Source organism: Zingiber officinale, chromosome 2B (genome assembly GCF_018446385.1).
Source record: "Zingiber officinale cultivar Zhangliang chromosome 2B, Zo_v1.1, whole genome shotgun sequence".
NCBI lineage: Eukaryota > Viridiplantae > Streptophyta > Magnoliopsida > Zingiberales > Zingiberaceae > Zingiber > Zingiber officinale.
This window is the reverse complement of record NC_055989.1, coordinates 5,838,886-5,849,407: the sequence shown is the minus strand read 5'-3', so window position 1 is coordinate 5,849,407 and position 10,522 is coordinate 5,838,886. Positions and strand designations below refer to the sequence as shown.

At 34.5% G+C, this 10,522-nt stretch overlaps 1 long non-coding RNA gene across 1 annotated transcript; it reads right to left on the bottom strand.

Annotated features, from left to right (window-relative positions):
* Positions 1-6,466: 6,466 nt before the first annotated feature.
* On the bottom strand, positions 6,467-10,225 carry LOC122048957. The gene is made up of 3 exons (XR_006130753.1): positions 10,213-10,225; positions 10,043-10,143; positions 6,467-6,483 (listed from the first exon to the last, which is right to left on the bottom strand). It is a non-coding gene; the product is annotated as an uncharacterized LOC122048957 (long non-coding RNA).
* Positions 10,226-10,522: the final 297 nt, after the last annotated feature.

Sequence of the window (10,522 nt, the reverse complement as noted above, 5' to 3'; positions counted from 1 at the left end):
TACCAAATACACAGAGGCAAAACCCTAGCTCTGATACCAATTGTTGGTTGCTACTCGGAAAACCTAGAGGTTCCACTGTACAAAAATTTTGTACAAAGGTCTGAACCTTTTCCTAGATACCATGTGTTCTTTTAAATTAAATTTTGGATCGCCTGCGGAACTTAACATGTTTGATCCAAAACTTAATCTATTCGTTCTTTTAGGTTTTGACTTGGGTCTCCTGCGGAACTTAACACGTTCGACCCAAATCACCTTAAGTTATTAATTCCATTAAATATTAATTTCCATAATTTGTTCCCAGTACTGACGTGGCGAGGCACATGGCCTTCTTGGATATGGGAGCAACCACCACCGACTAGACAAAACCTTTTATAGAAAGCTAATATTTAATTTCCTAAAATAACTTTAGGTTAACCGAAAAGAACAATCAAATCACAAGGAAAAATAAAATAAAAGAACACAACATCGAAAAACATATTCGAAATACTAGAATCGTAAGCCTCTTGTATTTGGTATTATTTCCATAAATAACTAGCATGATGCGGAAAAGGAAAAACTACTAGTTATACCTTCTAGAAAGACCTCTTGATCTTCTACCGTATTCCTCTTCTAACCTCGGACGTTGTGTGGGCAACGATCTTCCGGGATGAGAACCACCAAGCACCTTCTTCTTCCTTACAAGTTTCGGCCATCAAAACTTCTCCTAGGATGAAGAGGTTCGGCCACCACCACCATGCTCCAAGGGATGCTAGCTTTCCCTCCTCCTCCTTCTTCTTCTTCTCCAAGTAGTATCTGGCCGCCACAAGAGCTCCAAGCCTTTGAAAGTTTCGGCCACCACAAAGAGGGAGAGAGGAAGAGGATGGCCGGCCACTCCAAGGAATAAAAGAGGGAGAGAATTAATAGATGTTGTGTCTCATGAAGGCACCCTCACCCCTTCTTTTATATTCCTTGGCCTAGGCAAATTAGGAAATTTAATTACAATAAAATTTCCTTAATTCCCTTGACATGATTTAATTGAGAAAAATAAAATAAAATTTCCCCAATTAATCTCTAATGGTCGGGCACATCAAAAGAGGTAAATTAGACAAGTTTTAATCAACAATTAAAATTTCCTAATTTGTTTCCGGAAATTTTAAAAATTAAAATTTCTCTTTAAAAATCTCTTCATGGTTGATAAAAGGAAATTTCTATAATTTTAATTTTACAACATGTGAATAATTTTTAAAGAGAAAATAAAATATCTCACCAATCTACAAATAAGGAAAGAGATCTAATCTCTTTCTTTAATCTTTTGTAGATCTTTTACAAGAGAGATATTTTAATTTTAATTCTCTTTAATAAATTATTTCTTCCACATAATAAAAATCAAAATTAAAATTCCTTTTTAATTTAATTTGGCCGGCCCCCACTAGCTTGGGTTCAAGCTAGGGCCGGCCACCCCAATTTATACCTAGGCCGGCCTTAGCTTGGTTCCCAAGCTAGCTTGGCCGGCCCCCTATTGGTGGGTATAGAAGGTGGATATAGGTGGGTATAGTACTCTATAAATAAGAGGCTACGATAGGGACCGAGAGGAGAAATTGGTTTTGGTCTCCCGATAAAATTAAGCATCCCGTGTTCGCCCCGAACACACAACTTAATTTTATCAATAATAATTCATTCCACTAGAGAATTATTATTGAACTACCGCACCAATCCCAAATTACATTTTTGGGCTCCTTCTTATTATGAGTGTGTTAGTCTCCCTGTGTTTAAGATAACAAATGTCCACTAATTAAGTAAGTTACTGACAACTCACTTAATTAATATCTAGCTCCAAGAGTAGTACCACTCAACTTCATCGTCATGTCGGACTAAGTCCACCTGCAGGGTTTAACATGACAATCCTTATGAGCTCCTCTTGGGGACATTCTCAACCTAGATTACTAGGACACAGTTTCCTTCTATAATCAACAACACACACTATAAGTGATATCATTTCCCAACTTATCGGGCTTATTGATTCATCGAACTAAATCTCACCCATTGATAAATTAAAGAAATAAATATCAAATATATGTGCTTGTTATTATATTAGGATTAAGAGCACACACTTCCATAATAACCGAGGTCTTTGTTCCTTTTTAAAGTCAGTATAAAAGAAACGACCTCAAATGGTCCTACTCAATACACTCTGAGTGTACTAGTGTAATTATATAGTCAAGATAAACTAATACCTAATTACACTACGACCTTCTAATGGTTTGTTCCTTTCCATTTTGGTCGTGAGCTACTGTTTATAATTTATAAGGTACTGATAACATCATCTTCTGCATGTGACACCACATACTATGTTATCTACAATATAAATTAAATGAACAACTATAAAAAATGTAGACAATTTGACCAAATGTGATTCTTCATTCATAAAAATATTTATACCAAAAGCTAGGCTTTTAGTATACACTCTAACATTCTCATCATTCTCTTTCATCATATTTTTCTCTCACATTCATCTTTCTCTCACATATAATTTTTTCTCTTATTTTCCTTTAAGGGTAAAAAAGGAAATTTGATTTATTCCGATAGAAAATATGCAACTAACCAAACATTGCTTTTAAGAGTGATATCCATGCTCATACCCATTCCCATTCCATAATACAATGATTCCCATTCCGATTCCTATTCCTAGAAAAGAACCAAATGCCCCCTTAGATGATTATACATTTTTTTTGATCACGTATGTGATTTGGAAAATGTCTAAGCAATGTAGTATCTTTTCTTTTTAATGTTCATCCGAATTTTTTTAACAATTCTTATTTTACTGTGTTCCTGATTTCGAAAAATCAACTACACAATGTTATTGTAGAAATATCAACAACAACATTGTGTAGTTGATTTTTCAAAATCAACTACACAATGTTGTTGATTTTTAAAAGTATTGTCGATTTTCAAAAATCAACAATAACATGGTCCTAATTTCCAAAAATCAACAAAACATAAAATCTTCCAAACCACTTTTTTTATCATGTTATTGATTTTCGACTGATTTTTACAAATCAGTAATACTGTATTGCTGATTTTCAACTAATTTTTAAAAATCAACAAAATAATATTACTGATTTCTAAAATTAGCAACATATTGTTATTGATTTTGAGAAATCATCACCTTGTTGATTTTTGAAGATGTTGATGTAACGACCACCCTTCTTACTACTACTCTCTAAGGGCGACCGTTACCTAACTACTACTCTACTTACTAGTGTCACTTATGCTAATATTAGCAACACTTAGATTTATCACGGCCCCAGAGGAATTCCTACAGAAAAATTTCGGCAGAGTCTCCCCTGTACCGGTGACCAAATCCATAATACAAACAATATATACGCAGCCACAGGCGGCTGGAACACACTTTTCACAACCACGCAGTAATAAAATCACACTATAATCAACGAAAACTAATCTACACTACAACAAAAACTACAAACGACAACGGATATTATCCGTTGTCGTAGGGTCAAAAAACCGTTGTAACTGAGGGTGTTGTAGAATGTATTGCCCTACCACAACGGTTTTGAAACCGTTGTCTTTGTAGACATTTGTTAACGGTTTTTATCCGTTGTTGTTTATATGCTCAAAATTTGGCTACGAAGGATACGACAACGTTTTAAAACCGTTGTGGTAGATAATTTCAACAACAGAAATAAACCGTTGTGGTAGACTTTTTTTACAACAGATATAAACTATTGTGGTAGATAATATTTGACTCGTTTTATTTTTTTACAACAGTTTTAATATATTTTACAACGGATAAAACCGTTGTCTTTTATCACTTTTTACAAAAAAATTCCGTTGTGATTTACCTAGTTTTTACAACATTTTTAACTGTTGTCTTTAATGTTCATTAATACCAAACAACTAATTTTATTTTAATATAAGCAAACCACCAATACAAAACTAAATATTTACTAGATTAAATCCAAAATAAACATCCATATATAATTCATCTTGTAGCCACATATATTACAAAAATATATAAAATTAGTTGTTACTCATCAAAATACACATGTTTTCCATTACTGTTCTCCATATACATTAAATCACATGTTTTCCATTTGTTGTTCTCCATATGACTTTTAATTTACAAATTAGCAAGGCAAGCTACATCCTAACAAAGCTCACTCCTTGCATAAAAAATCTCAAGCCTCAAGAATTGGCCGAGTTACGTACCTGCAAGAGGAAAATTAAACAAAACTTATCAATTTCAGTTTAGATTTATTCATATAAATCTACATAAAATACAAGCAATATAACCAACTTATAGTCTAAGAAATAAAACTTATGCAATATAAGAAATTTCAGGATTTCACATAGCTCTAATATAAAGCAATTCCATGACGACACTCAATTCCAGAATTCCAGAATTCTGATTTAGATTTATTCATATAAATCTACATAAAATACAAGCAATATAACCAACTTATAGTCTTAGAATTTAACTTATGCAATACAAACTTATGCAATACAAGCAATTCCAGGATAAAAGAAACAAATCAACTATTCAAATGTCTATTTAGGATGCAACTGGCACCATATTCAACTACACAAGCAAGTCTATTCATGTCAGAGATTGCGATCATACTCATGTTGAACACTATATCAAGTCTAAGTAACATAGACATGGAACAGTTGCAGCACTGGCACCATATTCAACTACACAAGCATTATCATACTAGAGATTTGAATGAACATTAGTTATCAAATTTCGTAAAAGAGTAGAGTACTAGCCTTGTATGTTAAACTTGTTGAATGTACAATATCTCATAAGAAAGTTTACCTTTAATGCTATCACAATAATCACATCAGAGAGAATACACAAATCAATGAACTGATCCATAGTGAGTCTTAGCTCTTCAAGAACCTGAAAAATAAGGATGAGGATAAATACAGTAATTCAATTAGCAATAAGCAGAATAATTCCATCACAAAGATTTTTTTGGAACTAGGATCCATTAAATGACGGAGAAATTCTAGCACACTAAAGTGTCCCAATAAAAGTACTTGTTATGCACAAGCAATGACCTCAATTGTTGTGTTAAGATCGTTAGTTGCATCTTCCCTCTTTGAATATCTAAAGAATAAAATAAGCTTAAAGATTATCATTATCTTGCAAAAAAAAAAAAAAAAAGGGGAATAATGACAAAAATGTAAAGACTAGCTTTTTGGCAAGTTCTTATTTCTTCAGCTTTGGAGATTGACCGTCAAATACATATCCGGCATAAAAAAAAATGATAATAAAATATTGTGGCTGAATGAGAAATAAAATGATATTTAGACATGCAAATGGACTTACATTGGCTCGATACATGCTTCTAATAATCTGATAGTTCGATTGAACATCCCTTGCAAATGACTTATTGGCCATACAAAATGTCAAGAGTTAGAAGAAGAAATAAAGAAGTCCAAGTCAAGCATAAAGTTTTCTCAAAATTAGAGCAATTTAACATTTATCATCAACAACAAGATGGAATAGAAGTGTAAGATCACCTTGTAACTTCGCCAGTCTGGTTAGTAAGAGTGTTCATGCCAGTTCTTCCGACAACGATCTGACAACTTTCACTAACCAAACAAGACCAATTTTCTTTGTCTACAAGTCGGTTGAGAAAGAAACGACTTTAAACTCATTGTTTTCACAAGCTCTACTATAAATTGTGTTCATCATACAAGCTTTCTTCTAGAAGCGCAGGAGATGGATATGGCAAACAAACTAATTAAATTGTTCTAGCCCATGGCAATGACAGACTAAACCATTAGAAGTTTGTAGGATTATCAGTTGCTTCACTCAAACCAATTCTAACTCTCAGGCAACAGTATTCAACTATATTCCTCGATGATAAATATGGCTAACACAGTTCCCAAGAAAAAACATTTTCCAGATTCATACAAAGTCAACTCACATGAATAGAGTCTAATTGCAAATTACCATCATGGCATACACAAGGACTATAGAACATAAACCAAAAAAGAAAACTAGTTTACCTGAGCATCGTACAATAACTAGAGTAGCAAATACAACAGAGATGCCAAAGATGGAGTCAGAGAATCCCCTACACAGTTAAGTTAGTACACTTCAATTACAAGACCTTGAAGGGAATAACAATAACTACACACTGGGGAATTTCATCAAACAATTTTACATGCCTACCTCTCTAGCCCAAGCAAAGTAGCCACAGCAATAACGACATAGAAAAATCTAAGTATAATTGATTAAAATTCCATAGTTCAACCTCACAAATTGCAAAATAAGGGGAAAATAGAGAAGCGACGGCCTAAAAAAAAAGAAACGCTTCTGACAGAGGAATGAATAGACAGCATGCCTCCCGACCGAACTACCGCCCTGAAGTCATGTAGTGTGTGTATCGATTACATGGAAACTAGCCAGCATTGTAAATTATGAAGTCCGGAGTACTGAAATCCTCTAATTCTTCTTGCGTAGGACGGATGCACCTGCGATCCTTCCAATTATTTCATGCAAAAGAGAGTTTTTCTTCTTCTAGTTTACATGTTTTCCCTTGACATTAAGGAGAGAAAGAGGAGATAGTTAGCTCACTAACACTAATATATGCATATGTATTGTAACGACCCAATTTTCCCTATTTTAAGTTCTAAAAGTCCATAAAAATATTTGGAAATACTTTTAAAATATTCTAGATATTTTTAGGAATTTTTGGAGATCGTTTAGTAGGGTTACAAAAAGAAAGAAGTTTTAAAAAAAAACGTTGAAGGTGAGATTCGAACCCACGACCTCGGGTCGGACTGACCCAAGCAAAACCAACCCAACCAACCGGTCTGCAGTTGTTTTGTGATTAAGAAGGGAAGCGAATATATTTAAGCAGTAAGGAAAAACGGAAATAAATTGAAACAAAATGGCGTGGCTGGGGATTTGAACCTGTGGCCTTTGGCTTGGGTCAAAACTCGGCTGACCAGTTGCGCCAGCGGCCACTACTAATTAGATAGGCAGCGACAAATATATAAGCTATAGTTGGAACGTTTAAAATAAATTGGAAATAAAAGTGCGCGGCTGAGGGTTCGAAGCCGAGGCCTTTGACCAGCTGTGCTGGCGACAATTGTTAAATAAGGAAAGAGTGAATAATACTTAAGCAGTAGTTAGATAATAAGAACCCTAGTTATAAGAAGAGAACTTAGGTATTTTCCCGTGACCGAAAATTTCCTCACCCCTCTTCTCTTCTCGCGACGGCGTCGCGACTTCTGCTCGGGCGAAAGAGGCGACGGGGCTAGGTTTTCTCTCTCCGGCGCCGGCGAAGGGCTTTTCCGGCGGGTCCTCAACCGTGTGCAACCACCATCGTCGAGGAGGATCTGTGGGTGCAAGAAGAAGCCGAAAACTCAAGTTATCTGAACCCTAGAATCCTTCATCTTCTTCGGTTCTAAGTTAAAGAAGCAAGGTGAGTTGCTTCTCACCTGCAGTAGGAGTAGTTCCGAGCTTCGATTTTGTTTTCCTTGCTTTCGGATTTATGTTAGTTCTTGTGTTGATTTCGGAGCATGTTTCATGAAGCTTTTATTTTTCTTGCTTGCTGCTATGAACCCTAAAGAAAGAAAGGGAAGGGTTAGTTCGGTTCAAACAAGTGGAGTAGTTTTCCTTCCAAGCCTTGTAATTAGTATTGAATATTTAGAACTATGAAGCTGATGCAAAATTGTATATCCATGTGGATAGGCTAGTTGGAACTCTTGACCATGACAGGGATGCCTTTCTAATACACTAACCTTCCATCATCTTGATATCATTGATCTTCTGATCTTATTCAACTGTAGAATGGATATTACTGATCATGATGAGGAATTAACTACAATTTCTATAACAAATAAAAGAAATATTGAAAATATTACATTGTTTGATTGATATATATACTAAACTTGGTCACTGATTGTACCAATAACTAATTTAGTTGATTCTTGATTTGTTCTTCCTAAACTATGAATTAAGATGATTGATAAGTTAGATGTAATTTCCTTTGCTGCCATACCAAACTTTACATAGGTTTAAAACTTCAGCAGATTCTAGTATCGGTCTTTTGTTGTTTTAGGCAGTAAGCATGAAGAACAGATTCGAATCTAGGTTATCGTTGATAATTCTCTTTTGTTGGTTAATTTTCTTTTTGCTGCCCTAGCTTGGTTAATCTACCTTTGCTGCCATGAGTTTGTTAAAGAAGAGGAGAAGGAATTTGAATGGGTTTAGCATGTTGTTTAGATTTTTCCTATGCTGTTTAAATTATTATTTCCTTGCTGTTTAGTTTTCGTTTGCTGATAGTAAAGCATGAGCAATTATCCATTTGCTAATAATTAAGCAAGATCGGTTTAACATGAGCAGTGTTGATTTCTATTTTTAGTCTTTTGCTATTGGACTAACATGAGCAGTTTTATTTTAGAGTATGCTTAAGGAAATCAAATTCAGTTTTTCTTGATTCATATTTGATGTAGCATGCTTAAAGAGTATAGTTCTGCTTTTCTTTGATTTATGTTTATTGTGGCATGCTAAAGGAAGTTTGATTTGCTTTCCTTTGCTTGAGTCTGTCGATACATGATTAAAGAATTCTGTTGCTCTATAAAAACTCTAGGATCTACCTGTAGGTGGGAAGAATAAGAGTTTTAATAAACCCTTTAGGGATTTATAAGAAGTTATAAGAAAGAGAGACCAAGGTCTTAATAGGATCCCTAATTTTAAAAATTGGGATCAGTAGCATATCAAGTGCTCAAGGAAATGCCAAAGCATTTTATTATAAGAGAATTAAAGCATAACAAGTATAAAGAAGTTATAGTTAAAAAAAAAAAGTATTTTACTTTTAAAGGGCATGTACCGGACACAAGGTCCAAGGGATGGACTCCAAGATGCCCCTAGGCACAAGGCCTAGAAGTATCTTAGTAGTTTCGGGATTAGCTACCTCGATTCTTATTAAGAATGCGCGCTAAGTGGTACAATGCCGGGCCCAAAAGAAGTTTATTATTATTTTGAAATATTAAAGTATAAGTTTTGAAACAAATGAAACGAGCTTCAAATCTGTCTAGAATTAGAAAGTTAGTTTCTTGTTATTTGAAGCATGCAGTAGTAGTTTCAATTGTTTCCTTGCTACTAGATTATTCAGCATGTTTAGCTTTACATGTTTAGTAGTTTTACATGTTTAGTAGCTTTACATGTTTAGTAGTTTTACATGTTTAGTATGCTTCTTTTATAGTTTTATTCTTATGAGCATGATTAGCTATACATGTTTAGTATTTCAGTTAGCATGATTCCTTTGCTATATATGAGCATGAGTAGTTTTATATGTTAGCATTCAGTTTTAGCATGTTTTTATTTATATACATGCATATCGAGTTTTTGTGAGTAGATAGCGCTCACTAAGCTTTATGCTTATAGACTGCATTTCCTCTTACTGCAGATAAAGGAAAAGAAAAGATACAGTGAAGGAAGGTGACAAGGAGATGCAAGAGGAGTGTGTGATGTGTGGAATATGGAGGTCCTTGGGACTTCGCTAAAGAACTCATTTAGTTTAAGAATTTATTTAGTTTAATTTCTTATTAAGTTGATAAGAAAATTATGTAGTAAGAAGTTATGTTTTCGGTTTTTCATTATCTGCATGATTTGAATTATTAAACTGCGTGGTTGTGGTTAGTTTCCATTTATTATTAAACTGCGTGGTTGATTGAAATATATTTCCAGTCGCCTGTGGCTGAGTATATTATGCTTGTATTATAGAAAATGGTCACCGGTACAGGGGAGATTCTGCCGAAATTTTTCGGTAGGGTTTTCCTAGAGATTTTTAATAAACCGGTTAAGTAGAGTTAGTAGATAAATAACGGTCACTCTTAGAGAGTAGTAGTAGTAGTAAGAAGGGTGGTCGTTACATGTATGATCCAGCGTGCTACTAACACAACTATGATTCACTACTAGAGATCAACAGAACCAACGCAAAGATGACTTATCTGGATAACTGTCGAACTGTAGAGTTGAAGAGCATCTGTAGCATTCTTATTAGTAGTATTTTTCACTTACATGTTGTGCATGAACAGGGAATGATAGGCCCTTGCAGAGACAATTTGAACTTTGATTCGATGCTCGGGATCCCAGTTGAGGAATTGGTCATTCACAAATACCTTGTATCATTCAGATGGCATATTAGGATCTATGAGGAATTACATCAAACACTTGATGTGCATGTGTACCTTATCCAAAGAGGTGAGGTGTTAATAGATCAAACTTCAAATAACTTCCTCCCTCAGATGAAGATGAAATAGTTACTTATGGAATTACAAAATTAACCAAAAAGAAGAACTGAAACCCCAAAACTAGACAACAGAACGACAGCAAAACAATTTAAAGGAAAACTGAATTCAACCAGAAGTAAAATAGTTGTAGATTTTGAAAACTCATCATGGCATCCTCTATCTGCCCTTTTGTATCCGGTTACTTCCTTTGAGAACTTACAAGGGAAATCAGTAAAACATATTTTTTGTATCACCAAACTTCACAACA